This window comes from Camarhynchus parvulus, chromosome 23 (assembly GCF_901933205.1).
Source record: "Camarhynchus parvulus chromosome 23, STF_HiC, whole genome shotgun sequence".
NCBI classification, from domain to species: domain Eukaryota; kingdom Metazoa; phylum Chordata; class Aves; order Passeriformes; family Thraupidae; genus Camarhynchus; species Camarhynchus parvulus.
The window spans coordinates 6,870,550-6,885,583 of NC_044593.1; the positions used below are offsets into that span (position 1 = coordinate 6,870,550).

The window sequence follows — 15,034 nt, forward strand, 5'->3', positions numbered from 1 at the left end:
CACACAATTTCCCTCTCTGTGGAACTGCTCCATTTAAAAAAAGAAAAAATAGAGAGAGAGAAAGATTTAGTCCAGCTATATGATCTACTTGAACAAATTAAAAGCACTGGCTTTTAATACACAATGTGAGCGGCATTACACAAGCAAAAATTCACATAAACAGAAAACAAGCGCAAACAACCAACTGAACGTAAAGAAACTAATAATATTAATCTGGATTAAGTACAAACCATAAACATTCCTACCTAATCCATCCGATGGACAAAGTTAAATCCCTGCTATGCCGCATCTACAGTTCTTTGCAACTTAAGAAACCACAATACTGATCAAAACAGTAGTAGATTAGACATACAAAGGGAAATCTTTACACATCATTGCCTGCTTAGCCTACACAAGATTACAACAATAAACCAAGTACTAAGAAAGAATAATCATTGCAAAAGATCCCCAAGCCCAGACTAGTCTATTCTATTCCTGATTTCTAGTCCTGATGCAAAGCTTTATATTGAACTTTCCCAGAGAAATACACAACAGCAAGAAACACAGCTCCAAGCCTGAACAACCTGAGTATCTGCTATTCCTTAACGCTCTAGGAAAACTGCACAGAAGTTAGAGGGAAGCCAACAGACCTGCAGTAGAGCTTAAAAGTAAAAAGTAAAGTTTATGATGGGAAATTATTTGCATTCATAGGGCCGCTGCGGGGACCCTCACACTGTCCTATTAAAGCCCTTAGATTCATCACAGCTTCCCAGGAATGTAAAAGCAGCTCCAGCAAGTTCAGATACTGACCCAGTGCGGCACACAGTACAGCTCAGCTCTACCTGCCCATCGCAGCCCCACCCACACATTCCTCCATCCAAAGAGGCGTGGGAAGCTCCCACTACGAGCAGGGATCTCTGGCCTGGATAGGTGGGGAGAGCCCAGAGCTTTCCCACCTGGCATGGACACAAGATCTCTGAGCACCACCGATTTCCAGGGCTTTTTCCAATAAATAGGTGAAATATGGGAGTAAGGGGCTGAAGAAAAATCCACCTGCAGTGACACAGGTAGTGTCACAGTTCCCCCAAATGAAGAGGCTCTCACCACATGCCACTCATTTGGGAATACAAGGAAAGATATCTGAGAAAAAATTCCTAGTCAGATGCTGTGGATACTCAGGAACATCCAAGGATGAAGAGCCTGAGGTTCACCTGCTGACCCCAAAAATCCAGGATTCCTTTGAGATGCCAAGTAACTGCTGGTGAAAACCTAGTACAGAGCCACTGCCTTCCATCAGCAACCCTTCTGTATACACAACTTTATTCCAGCATGTTACATGCCACATTCACAACATCATTATCATCATCATTCACCTATCAATGTATCAAAGCACATGGAGCATCCCAACATCCCTGCAAGTAATCCTAGCAGAGCAACACTTTGATCTCTAATAAATGAATTTGTAGAGGTGGTTGCTCCCTAGATAAACCACATCCTTGTCAGCCTATGTTCCATTCATTCAAATATCTGTTCAACAAGGAGTAAATGGGGCAGTAGGAGAGACATTGTTTTACCACTTTCCAAAAATCAAATGCTGTCAAATGAAAAACACCATGGATGCTCATGCAGAGCACATAGGCACTTGGCAGGAAGATACTGGAGCCAGGAGATGTAGGTTTGGAGTATCACTGCCTGAAGCATTTATAGGCTTCAGGAACATACAATGTTTGGAAACAGGCTAAGAGGAGTCCTTACTCCTCAGGATTGCTGCTTTCCCATGAAATGTTTTGCTTTTTATAAGATTATTTGTTTTAACTTGCAATTGTGAGATCAGACGAAAACATAGGTAATTCCTGTTCTTGTCATCTAAACTGATAGAGGAAATAATGAATGTGTTTATATTAGGAAAAATCATCCTTCTCTATGTTTCATAAGGCTCTAATTGAGTTTTCAAGGTAAGGAGCATGCACTATGTTTATCCTGATATTTATCTTCCACAGCAGATTATGTTTGTCCATGGGAATCCTAGAAAATCCTCGCCTTCTTTATTAAGGCCATGGCAGCAGAGATATGCACTGCCCTTTAAATCCCACCCAATGCTCAAAATTGCCCTAGAAGTGCAAATGAAGATGCAAGATGATGTAAAATATAAACATCAAGAGTATCAGTATCACTGACATGTGACACACAACCCTTACCAGTCACCACAATGCTGCAGGAAAAACTTAAATTCATCAAAAATATTGCTGGACCAGCCATTAAAAAAGAAAAACAACCTACTTTGGATCTCTACAAAGCAACCTTTGAAGCAAAGGGAGCAGATGCTGGGGCAGTGACACAAGAGTTTGCTAACCGGGAAAGGAATTGCACTCCACCACATCACAGCAGTAGCAGCAGCCAGGGCAGAGCCCCTCTGCATCCCTCATCCAGACCCAGCATATTCTCTGCCCCATGAGATCTTACAGGCATTATTTTTACATATCTCAACTGTGAATAAGAATCACTAATTCAAAAACCATCCCTCCAGATCCAGCAAACTAAGGCAAGCAAAATCCAGCGTATTTGAAAAGCCTTCAAATCCTAAATGGAAAGAGCAAGGAAAGGCAAAAAGGGATTTGTGGTACTGTTCAAATATTAGATTTTCATTGAATAGTTTGCATTGGAAGGGACCTATTTTGCTTTGTTTGTACAGTATCTTAATTAAATTAACACACAGAATTATAACTGAACCAGCATAGCACCAACCCCAGAATTTGGACAATCTCTAAGAAAGTTTCTCTTCACCATGCAATCATGCAATTCTTGAATTACCATTTACACAACCACAGAGGGAAAAGTTGCCAGACCCTGCCCAAAACCAGCTTCCTCAAACCAGTGCACCAAGGGCGAACAAGTTCCTTTTCCCCAAAAGACAAGGAAGTGAGGACTTGGAACACTTGCAGCTGCAGCACTCAGAGGTGTTTGAGGTCGATTTTAACTCATTCCAGACATTCTGGAGTAATTTTCATCACAAACGGTGCCTCGCTGGAGATAGGAAATAAAAATACGCCTTGGTGGAAAATTCAGTAAGAGCATCACTTCCCAGTGGGCCAAAGTGTTTTCTTGAGCTAGAATTCAGGGCAAAGCAGAATCCAGGGACAGGAAAGAGCCCTTGCCTGACTGATACCAGACCATAGCACCCACATTTGTCCCATGGGTGGGTGAGCAGGCATCGGTCTGTGGAGCCCTAAGCCCTTCCCCGCCATATCTCCCTCCCCCTCCTGCACAAAGGACTCCGGGCAGAGCTGGGGATCCCAGCTCGGCCCCGACAGCCCGGGCAACCCCGCCCCAGCACAGGGGGACACTGGGTGCCAGCTCCCCTGAGCTGTGTGTCCCTATCCTGCTATCCCCATTTCCTGCCTCCTGCAAAATCTGTCTCGGGCTGAGCCTCAGCCTTTTGACTTCCAGTACTCCATGTCACACACAGCCCCACGGAGCGGCGGCACACGAGCCGCGCACACACACGCTGCGCGCACACAGATGCACTGGATTCGGTCACCGCAAACACACACTGCGTATACACAGATACACCGTGCACACACACAGGGCAAACACAGAGACGCTGCACACACCCGCACAGTACATACATACACATGGGGCACACTCACCTGGTATGCAGAGACACACAGTGCACGCACACGCACTGCGTATACATGCAGTGCTCACACGCAGAGCTCACAGCAGTCACACCACACACCCCCGATACAAACTACACACACGGGGTGCTTGTGCAGACCACGCGTGCACACTCCAACACCCCACGCACACACACCCTTTACACGCACAAGCACACCAACCGCACACACTCGCTGTGAAGATGCACCTTGCGCAGATGAGCACACGCACTCACACACCGTGCACAACCACACACGCGCACATACACGTGCCCGCCCGCACAGAGACCGCGGGCTCGCACCGACCCGCCGTGTGCGGACACGACACGCAGCCGCCGCGCAAAGGCCGCGTGCACTCCCCCGCGCCGCGCAATCCCCCGCGCCGCGCACCCGCTCCGGCGCGCGCTTACCCGGCCGCCCCCGCGCGCGGCGCCCGCCGGCCTCCCACCGGTCCCCGCAGAGCTCCCGCCGCGGTGCGGCACCCTGGGACCGCGCCGTGCCCAGCCAGTAGCTCTGCCTCCGTTCCTCCCCGCTCCGCGCACGCCGCTCCGCGCCCGCAGCCGCCCGCCCGCGGCTCTACCCCCCCGCGCCCCGCCTCCTCCCCCCACAACACTGTAGTAAGTTCTCATTGGCCGAGGGCGAGGGGCGGGACGCCACCGCCGCCTCGCCATTGGCTACAGGGAAACCGCGGCCGGCGGCGCGGGCGGGGGAGCGTGCGCCCCCTCCTGGCTCCCCCCCATCCCGCTCTCTCCCGTTCCCTGCCGCGGGCGGCCCGGAGGGAGAGCCCGGAGCGCTTTCCTAAGCCCGCCACAACAACAACCCGGGCAGCGAGAGGCTGAAATAACGGGATTACCGCCTGTTCCTGCCACCACCACACCCTCCCCTGCTAAAGTGATGGTGGCGGGGGGGCGATAATTTGGCGCCGCACGGCCCCGGTAGGAAGGGGGCAGGAAGGGTCCTGCCCGCCTGTACCGCGGGCGGCAGTGCCGCTCCCCCACCCTCCGTGACCCAAATTTTAAATACCGTTCGCTGCCTCCCAGAGAAAGTCGTGGCGCAGCTCTGAAGGGAAACCCGGGGTGAAGAAGCAAGGAGGAGTGTATGAAGAAAGGTAGGGGGGGCGTTGGGGTTTTTTTAGTGCTGTTATTATAGTCTTCAATTTTTTTGAGCATAAGTCCATTCGTAATCGAACAGGTACTGCCTCAGTCTTGTGGCAAGCCAAAAAAGCGACAATTGAGGTGGCTTGGTCAACAAGAAACGCCCCCAGGAGCCCAGCACAGCCCCACCGAGGGGCCCACCCTGCCCCTGCTCTGGAATCCCGCACCTCCAGCATGGCCTGGATTTCCCTCGCTTACAGCCAAATTAGAATCAGTTATTTTTGTCAAGCAGAGCTGTCCAGCTCTTCCTGCTTTGTACATCAGAGCAAAACATGCTGCCCAGTACCTCTTGAACACTTCCAAAGGTTACAGCAAAGCTGCTGCCAGCCTGGCCAGCTCAGGAACCGAATCCTCCTCGCATATTTGCACAATTCCAAAATACTCCTGGCACTAAGGCATCTCCGTTTGTCGCTCATAGAGAATTAAGGTCTCAGGCACATTATTCTGCTTGGATTAAGAGCAACCGCCCTGCCTCTTCATCAGCAGATAATACCCAAGGCTGATGCAGACTGGCTGGGATGGCTCCACCACTGATACTGACCTAGCAAGGGCCACTCACACACTGAGGGCATTTATGCTATATGAAGCTAAAAATACCCAGATTTTTGGAAAAAAATTAACATGCTTCTCAGAGATATTTACCCCTTCTCCTTTATGCACCTATGACAGTCAGCTCTGCCAAGAAGAACAGAGCAGCTCCCCTGTGTCTCAGTGTTGAGACTACTTGCAATAAGGTTCTTAATTAGAGGGAAGACAGATATTTTTTGCCTTAAATCTGGACTACTTGGTGGTTTCCTTGGACTTAGATAAGCACATCTGATTACAAAAAAGACAGGCTGGCAAAGGTCTGGCGGCTCCAAGTCGCTGCTCCTACATTAGGGACAGGTAGTTCCTTTGAAACATGCCCTGAAGTTCTGACTTCAGTCCCCAGTGCAATAAATTAGCACATTTTAATAGCCCAGGCAGTGCATGGAGGAGCGTCAGATGTTCAGTGCTGACCCACCACAATTGCTGCCTTTGCTACTGCTCACCCATGGGTGGGCTTAAAACGCTGCCAGAAGAGAAATACCAGTCCAAAGAGCTTTGAGGAGAAAACCATGGAGCAAAGAAACCACAAGATTTGGTTGGCAACAGCTTCTTGCAACTAAGAAAAACAAGCAAACAAACCCACACTGCTTCAAGATTACGTGGAGGAGAGACCAGGGCAACAAAAACTTTGCATCAAAGCAGTGGTTTAACACCACACAGTGCATCATCCCCTGCGCTCAGATCACCAGATGATCCCCAACTCCATCTGTTAGCAACTGAGAACAGAGAGCAGCAGCTCCTGCATTTTGTATTCCCAGGTGAAGCATTTATCCACAGGGAGCACTAGTGTAAGCTGCTGACGACATGAGTGTGCATGAGGGCAACGGATGCTGTCACCTCTTCACACCCGAAACAAATGGCTGAGCTTGATTGGCTAAAAAGCTAAAGGAAGAGACACTAAAAAGTTGAATTATCAAATACAAAAAGAGGCACTTCATCTATGCCATGAGAGCCTGAAAAACATTCTTCTGGGGCAAGGGGATCTAAGCCTACATAAAGCAACTTTTTATAGGGAGCAGAAAATATGTGAAAAAAAGGGAAAATGAAACCCAAAACTACCACTCTCATGGAAATAAACCTATCACCACCACACTTCTGCTGGAAGCCACTGGCTTAGCTTCTAACTTTTTCATTCCTACATAGCCCCAAACTGACCTCTGAAATCCCATAGGAAGTAATGGAAATTTCTTAAATTCTTCACTATAAGAACAGTTTGCCCTGTGTCAAGCCTGAGTTGAAACTATTTAAAGAACTCTCCTGGTTACAGCTGGTTAAAGTCACTTTATGGGAGTTATTTAGAGACTGAGAATTATTTTATTAAGTCAGGATTTCTTGGTATTTGCCTGCTGGATATAGGAATAAGGACAAGAATTATATTCATTTTAGGCATGTGTTTGGGGTTGCTAAGGCAGAGGTTGTTCCTCACAAAGTGAAAGGCCACTGGGAGTGCCCAGATCCTGATGGATTGGTGTAAACCAACTGGGTCATGGAGGACAATGCCAAACCCTGCCCTCTGCCTAGGTAATGTGCAGGCACTTGCAAGCAGCTCAGTAGGACACACTGCAGCATCCTAGGAGCATCCAGATAGCAGATTAAATCTAGCTCAAGTTAAGTTCTTCATAGAACAGATCTTTGTAAGGTGATCCAGCACTCTGTAGGCCCCACAAGATACACTCCAGGTAGGATTTGTAGCAAAACAGGGCTCCCAGTTTACACCAGTGCTGGGGAACACTGCCCAGAGCATTACTGGCACAACAATAAAAGGCACAGAGCTCTCTCCTCTTGGCCCTGAGGAGCTTCTCCAGTGAGGAATTCCCAGTCTAAACAAAGCAATTGTGCATCACACTGGTGCTGTGCTCCCTATCCCAAAGCAAGCAGGACTTAAAGTGAAGAGAAATACTTGGGATTACACCAAGTTCTAGGGAAAAAAAAATAGGCTGGTCAGATGAATCCTTTATCTATCCTGCTCTAAATGAGCTGTATTATGCACACATATGTGAACCCACAACAGGCACACTCCATTTGCCTTCTCACACTCACACACTTTGCAAACAAGTGACAGTCTCCATTGCAGCAGCAGCCATTTCACAAGAGCAAACAAGGTGGGAGGAGAGCAGGTGGCTCAGTTTTGCCAGTTCCTGGCCCTCTGCCCTTGGCTCCTCTACCAGCTTTGCTGTCACCATCAGCAGTGCTGATTTGGCCATGAGCAGTAGACAAGAATGAGAAGGAGAGGAAACCTCCTTTTGACTTCTCAAGCTTTGTCTTCCTCTAAAATGGTGATCTAGAATTATGATATTGCAGGTAAATGATTCACCTGGAAGGAAAGAATGCTGCAGTTCTCCCCTGCCCACCCCTCTCTCCAGCACAGAATTCACTGCTGAAAAAGTCTCTGAAAGGCTGAACTGCAAATTCAAGGAATTTTCACTAAGGTCTAGAACACTTGCACTGCTTTGCTACAACTCATGGTGTGCACAGTGAAGGCAACCTGAAATATCCACCCTCACCTGGCCCTGTATCAAGTATTTAACCAAAGATTAAATCTAGTCCAGCCCATCATAACACTCTCCAAAACCAACCATTGATTCATTGCTGAGATAGTTATTAAAGGGCCAAGAAGCACCCTCCATAGCTAAAGAGACTGAGTGATTTAGGTATTGGAATCATACTTGGTATCGGGGCAGTTCATCTCCAATTTTGCTAAATCCAAACTGCTTCTGCCATCCTTTTCTTTGTGGTTTCCTTCTGGAGAATTTTCTTTTATTGGCTGTAATTTGTAGCCTTTAAAAGCTGCTGTTGCTAAACAACAACCATGTGTTCTCCCATGGGCAGAAGAATCCCATTTTTTAGCCATTAGATCTTTTTGGTACTGGGCTGGCTCAAATGGATCCCTTTTGGGCAGATGGGGTGGCTGGGAACTAAGTCTGTACATCCAGGAATTCCTATCCCACCTGCAATCTGGTTAATTGATGCAAAAAGCTCCCATCATGAGTTTCATTGATTTGTATGAAGCTGATGTTCATTTGAGTCAGTGTCTTGCAGCATAGCAGACAAACTCCAAGTAGAAAGAGGAACAAAACAGAAGAGGAACTTCAGTTCTCTCCAGGCTGTGTGCCAGTGCAGAAGAACAGCTCCTGGAGAGTCAGCTTGGTTTAGACTTAGGGCTTAGAGTCAGCATGTAAAGCACATTTCTGCCAAGATGCACCATTGAAGATTAGAGGAGGTCAGCTGCAGCCCTGAAGGATCAAGTGCTCATATGGTGAATGTTTCTACATTGACAGAGAAACACTTTTCCTCTCAAGTATGAGTAGGAGGTATTAAACACACAAGTGTCTGCACTGAAAGGATCTATAAAGAGCTTAACAAATCCTGGAGAATAGCATACTGGTGATGCTGTGAATTCAAGCAGTGCAGGCTCAGGAAAAGTCAGTGTGGCATGAGCCTGAGCACCAGAAACAACCTAAGAAACTGACTGAACCATGGAAAGAACCATCACAGGAGCCTCAGACTGTCCCACAGCACACTCATCTCCATCACCTCGAGAGCTCACCCTCCTTCAAAGCATTTACTAGGATTTCATTTCCCAGCAGTCACAGTAAAAAACTAAAACCAGAGGAGTGTGCTCACAGACAGCACTTGACTCCCTACCCCTCTTTCAGGAATGCTGCTGGAAACTCCTATAGTTGGGCAGCAGGAAGAAGTTCAAGCTCTTGTGTCAGCCTCCTGAGCCAAGCAGGACCAGCCAGCCAGGCCAGAGAGGCAGCTGTCCCTTCAGCAGGGGACAAGCTCAGCTATGCAGCCTTTCTTGAAATGCTCCCAAAAATAACAGTGAGTGCCACCTAGAGACCAGAGCTCCAGCCAGGAGGCAGCCAAGCTGCACTACAAACAAAAGATGTCAGGGGCTGATTTACTCTTTGCATAGATAAGGAGTCAAACTGTAGCCAAGAGAGGCTCTGGCTTCTTTAAATAACACCAGGTAGGTGTGTTTTCAACTGCAGCTTCTCCCCAGAAAGGCACCAATTCAGTGAAGGAGATTTGACGCCGTACTGTTATGCTCTTTTTGGGCAAAAATCCCCCCTTGGCTTCAAAATACTTAGAGCTCTTTGGTATGGGGAAGGACAGTTTCAAGACCGGGGTTTATTTAGGATTATTTAACTTTACCTAGCAGTAAGTTTGAGGCAGATACTTGGCAGAGAACATTCGAGTCTGCACTAACATATCCCATGTAATCCAAAGGCCATGAACCCAGCTCTAATCAACAGACAGCAAATGGTGTTGAGGGCTAGACCTGTGCACCAGAGAGGGACACCTAGCAAAACCTAACATTTATTTAAATTAAACTTTAGCTGTGGAGAACAAATACAACTTCTAACCATTATTTTTTCCACAAATAAGAGCCAAAGCTTTGCACACCTTGGTCACCTCGGTGTCCCCTGCCTGACACGTCCTTGGACCTTGCAGGATTTGTCCTGAGCTACTAAACTGGATCAGTCCTGTCACTTTGAGTCCTGCCTATGGATGTTCCCAGAACCTGATAGAGCACAGCCAAAGTCTGCCCAGAAGCATTTCTGCAGGTGCACAATGATTAATTGGTGCACATTTCCATATCACAAATTAAAAAGACCTCAGCTTGCTTGAAATGCAGTATATTAACCTCTGAAACTGGCAGTCATGGATACCAGCTTCAAAAAGATGAATATCAATAAGACAGAATCCCAGAGGATAGCATCCCACTGCTGCCAGATTTTCTGGAGCTCAAAATAAGGCATTTTGAGGCATTTTAAGGTAGTAACTTTACATGCTTATTTTATTAAGAGAACCCAAAGTGGTTCATATTAATAGACAGAATCCAAGAAATTGAGGAGGGCAAGGGGGATAAGATTGCAAAGGAAAGCTCTGGGCATGGATGGAGAGACAGGGAGCCAAGGGCAGGAAGTATACTGCCATTGTCACAGTTAATTGCCAAGAGTCTGAAAAAGTTTGTTACTAAAATAAATAACTCTGTTAATTCAGGGTGTTCTGCAGGTCCACTGAGGCTGCACAGTAACAGTGCACACAGTAAATCTCTGGAGCAGGAGATGCAGCAGCGGCTTGGAGATGCCAATCTCACCCTGCACTCACTGCAGGCTGCATCAGAAAAGCTAATAATCATTAAGCTGCCATCTTTTATTTCTAATTATTTGTCTCCACAGCAGGGTTTCTCCAACCATCAAGCAAAAGGGAAGCAAGTCTCAAAGGCGTAACTGTTTTGAAGTGGGCTCACAGCTGCCACGGCATGAATGCCTCTCCAAGAACAGTAGCAACTGCTCTGCATGGCCCACGGAGCTGGGAGGGAAAGCATCTCTGTTTAGGCTGGTTTTCAATGTTGGTTTTTAGGTCAACCAAAACAGCTTTTCTTATGCAACAGAAAGCTCACTTGTTTTGGAGTTTTTGCTTTCATTTAATTAGATGGTAATTCAGAGGGCAGCACTGCTATTCTGAACGCCACAATGAGAACTGTTTTCACTGCTTTACTAAGCAACAAAGTGAAAACATTGAGCTAAGCTGGCTCTAGAACTTGACACCATGTTAGAGACCATGGTCTCCTCTGACCATGTGTGGGACAAGTGGAAGAGATACCTTGCTGCCACATTTCCATAGAATCATGGAATCATTTAGGTCAGAAAAGCCCTTCACAATCAAAGAGGCTAACCATTAACCCACTGCTGTCAAGCCCACCACTAACCCATGCCCCTAAGTGCCACAGCTACACAGATTTTAAACCCCTCCAGGGATGGGGACTCCATCATTGCCCTGGGCAGCCTGTGCCAGTGCTTGATGACCTTTTCCATGGAGAAGCTTTTCCCCAATGTCCAACTTAAACCACTCTGGCACAGCTTGAGGCCATTTTCTCTCATCCTGTCCCTTGTTCCCTGACCAATCTCTTCCAGGCTGCCCCCTTCTGTCAAGGAGCTGTGGAGAGACAGAAGGTCCCCCCAAGCCTCCTTTTCTCCAGGATGAGCCACCCCAGCTCCCCCAGTTGCTCCTGCTGCTCCAGCCCCTTCTCCAGCTCTGTTCCTTTCCCTGGATACACTCCAGCCCCTCAATATATTTCTTGTTGTGAGGGGCCCAAAACTGACCCCAGGATTCAAGGTTTGGCCTCACCAATGAGCAGTACAGGGGGACTTCCCTAGTCCTGCTGGCCACACTAGTGCTCATACAGGCCACATGCCATTTGCCTTCTTGCACACCTGGGCTCATGTTCAGGCACTGTCAACCAACAGGAGAGGTTGAAGAAGAAAATCTCACTGAAAGGTGCTGGAAACCTCATTTGTTCTTCCTCTTTGGGCTATGTGTAAACAAGAACTAAGGAGAGAAACTCACAGCACAAGCTGTTCAAGGGCTCTGCAAAACAGTGCCCTTCTCCAGGTCACCCATCAATTCTAGGATAGAAAGAAACAACATGTATAGATAGATGTGGTTTCCAGCATCACCAGTGCCGCTGTATGGAAAGGCAGAGCCCAAACACAGTCCATGAATGGACACTCTGCACTTACCACCACAGACACAGCTCTGACTTTTTCAGCAGTGACCTCACCTTGGATTTCTTGACAGGCTTTTAATAATGGCAACATATATGAATCTCAGCTTGAAGGTCAAGAGCAAAACTCCCAGCAGACAGGGTTTTCTAGCATTTTCAGCATTTTCCTTCACAGTTTCTGCCCCACAGCTACTCCCAGCTTCTCTCCATGGAAGCTGCTGGTGTGTTACTTTGCCCAACACTTACCAGGTCAGGAGAGGAGATTACTAAATTTATATTTAATATAAATATATTACCAAAACTCCTATGCATTTTATGTTTACCTATGAGATAAGCTAGGCTTAAAGATGGAGAGGCAATCTGAGCCTGCTGTTTTCCCTGCTGAGTGAAGGTCAGGGCTGTCCCTGAGCCAGTGATACTGTACCACACCCCCTTTATCTTTGCTATCCCTAACAAGGTACCACATGGCTTTCTTGTTTGCTGACAAAGATTGACACCAATTATTCAGCAAGCAGCAAATTTCATCTCATATCATGATCAAAACCTCTACAGCATGTAACAAGCAGGATCACCAAAATGCAATTCTCTCCCCTCTGTGTAATACATGCAAGAAAACAGACAAAAGTAACATGGAGACTGTTCTAGGGAGAGCAAACCAGGGATGGTCCAGGTTATCAGTGTTTCACAAGGAAGAAATTCACTCTTGAACAGAGACTTGTTATACAGAGATAGCCAGATTGGTGACTGTCCTGAGGGCCTGCTCAAGCGCTGAGCTGGAAGACTCTCTGGCCAAAGACTTGCTCCAGGTTACCCTGGCACAGCTGCTCTGCTGGTACAGCTTTGCATCTCACTAACCCATTCCAACCATCATGCAAGTGAGCACTTGTATCTTGCTCCACATCCAAGCTCACAGCAGCTTCCAGCTGTACCTTCCACGCGGAGGAGTTTTATTCTGCATTCAAATGGCTGCTGGGTGTTTGGTGGGGTTGGAGCTCAGCACTTCTGACCAAGGCAGGTTTTCTAGTTAATTAACAATCCTGCTTTTGGAGATTTGGTAGCAAAGCTCATTCAGATCAGGAGGCAGCTGCTCATCTTCCAAATATAGTGCTCACTTCTGAGTAAGAAAACAGGTTTATGCTTGGATTTCATTCATCTCTCCTGCCCTGCCATGAGGCATTGTATAATGATGTCAAGTTTAAGAATAAAGCAATCTGTTCCCAGCACCTTCCTCTGCTTTCCCTTCAAGTCTTTCATCAGTGACTGGCAGCACATGAAATACTCAGGCACGGAGCAGAGCTGCTCTAAATGTGCTCAGCCCTTTCCCTTACTAGGAGAGGAGAGGGTGTTACTGGGGAAGAGGAGTGATGGAGAGGGGAAAGCTTAGCAGGAGGATAGCTTGAATTTAAAAAAAGAAAAAAAGTAAATTTGAACTTACTGAAGTTTCCAGAGAACACAACGCCGATGCAAAGGCACCACTGGACCCAGAGAAAAAGCATCACCAAGCAGATCCCTTCCTTCCCTCCACCCTGAGCACACAGACCTTGTCCTCAGAGGCTTTAATATACAAACACCACCTCACAGCCAAGTTCATGGCAGGCACCAAACCTCTGCAAGGAAACCATCAGAATCCACCCCACAATGGCAATTTTTCCCCTATGCAAAGCAGGCGCTCCATGAACACAAACTGAAATCATCGGTGCCTAATGCTCTTCTCCAAGCTCGACACGCATTTCCCCTCCTCTCCTGCCAGAAGGGCCTCAGCCTCCTCTCCATGCCCTACAAAGCCCCAAACACCCATGGTTTGCAAAGGGTGAGGTAGTCCAGTGCCATCAGAGAGCCCCTTTCACAACCACAGTGCTGACTTGCCACCAACAGATGTCAGGAGACATCCTGGGAAAAACAGCAAGCATTGCTTTCCATTCGCAAAAATATTTTCCCTTCCATTTGCTCACTTGCTGGCACTTAAGTGTGTTTTTATCCCCAGGTCAGTGCTCCACAGCCTAGGCTGGTAGGAAAAACTACTACTGGGGCCTTCTTCTTCTTATAAAATACAGCAATTTCCAAGCCAACTAAGTGCTTTTCAATATCCAAAATCTCGACACACACACGGACAATAAATCATGGTGTTTGACAACAACCAATGCTTCAGAGTTTAAGACAATAAATAGGTCAGTTCATTATTTCAATATGTCTGATCATTAAGTCAAAGCAACTTGTTTTAACTATTTCTGCCACTGATCTAACAAAACAGGTACTTACCCAGAGATGAGAGCCAGGCCAACCACACAGGCAAAGCACCAAAATCCATCGTGGGGCAATGGATAGAAGAGAAAGGAGAAGAGACACTGGTTAAAAAGCAGTTCTGGCTAAACATTAAAAACCCATGCACCCACCAGAAAAACCCAAGCCACTAAGCCAAAAGCTCACACTTGTACCCACATGAGCAAGGCAACAGAGCAAACTTAAGTATTTGACTCTTCCAGAAGTGAAGGTGGAACCGGATGTTCACGGTCAGCCACTTCTTAGAAATGTAAACACCAAGTGGGGAAGGAAAAAAAACAACCGAAAACATCAGCTCGGCATTACCTAACGCTGATTATACAGTGAGCAGTGACGTAGGCACCCCGTGCTTGCCAGCCTCCGGTGAGTACCGCCTCCCGTGAGTAACCCCTCCAGTGAGCAACCCCTCCGGTGAGTACCGCCTCCCGTGGGCACCGGCCGGGCTCTGCCGAGCTCCGGGCACGACTGGGCTGCGGGAGCAGCGGGCTGCGAGCTGGCCCCGTGCAACTTCTGCACCCGTCGAGCTCCTCCGGACTTACATAACTTCTCGGGTAAACTTCTGGAGGGCTGGACACAGCCCAGCGCCGCCGGCCCCGGCTCCACAAGGCTCCAACTGAGCCCTCTAGTGGGCTTCAAAAATTCCATAAAAAAGCAGAGCCTTAATTTAATTAACACTCGGCCAGAGGCCTCTAAACCCTAATCCTCTCAACAAAAGGATCATTAAGTAAATGAAGAGATTCAAGAGAGCAACGGTGCTCCCAGCCCCGGCAAGGCTGGCTGTGTGCTCTGGTGGGCACACACCAGGGCCTGAAATTCAGCCAGATCCCCAGACCATGCAACAGCCCCACTGAGGGTACAGGGAC

General features: G+C 47.5%; 1 protein-coding gene across 18 annotated transcripts in view; it reads right to left on the minus strand.

Moving 5' to 3' along the window:
- EPB41 (erythrocyte membrane protein band 4.1) overlaps positions 1 to 15,034 on the minus strand; it is a 93,397-nt gene that overhangs the window by 70,203 nt on the left and 8,160 nt on the right. For 13 of the 18 annotated variants that reach the window (XM_030964481.1, XM_030964480.1, XM_030964479.1 and 10 more), the window contains exon 1: positions 4,043 to 4,189. The exons of 1 other annotated variant lie outside the window; for it this stretch is intronic. The gene's annotated coding sequence lies outside the window, so the exon portion shown is untranslated. Of the gene's footprint in view, positions 1 to 4,042; positions 4,190 to 4,655; positions 4,745 to 14,150; positions 14,181 to 15,034 lie in introns of those variants that run through there. 4 more of the 18 variants (XM_030964465.1, XM_030964467.1, XM_030964466.1 and 1 more) reach the window with 4 other exon arrangements.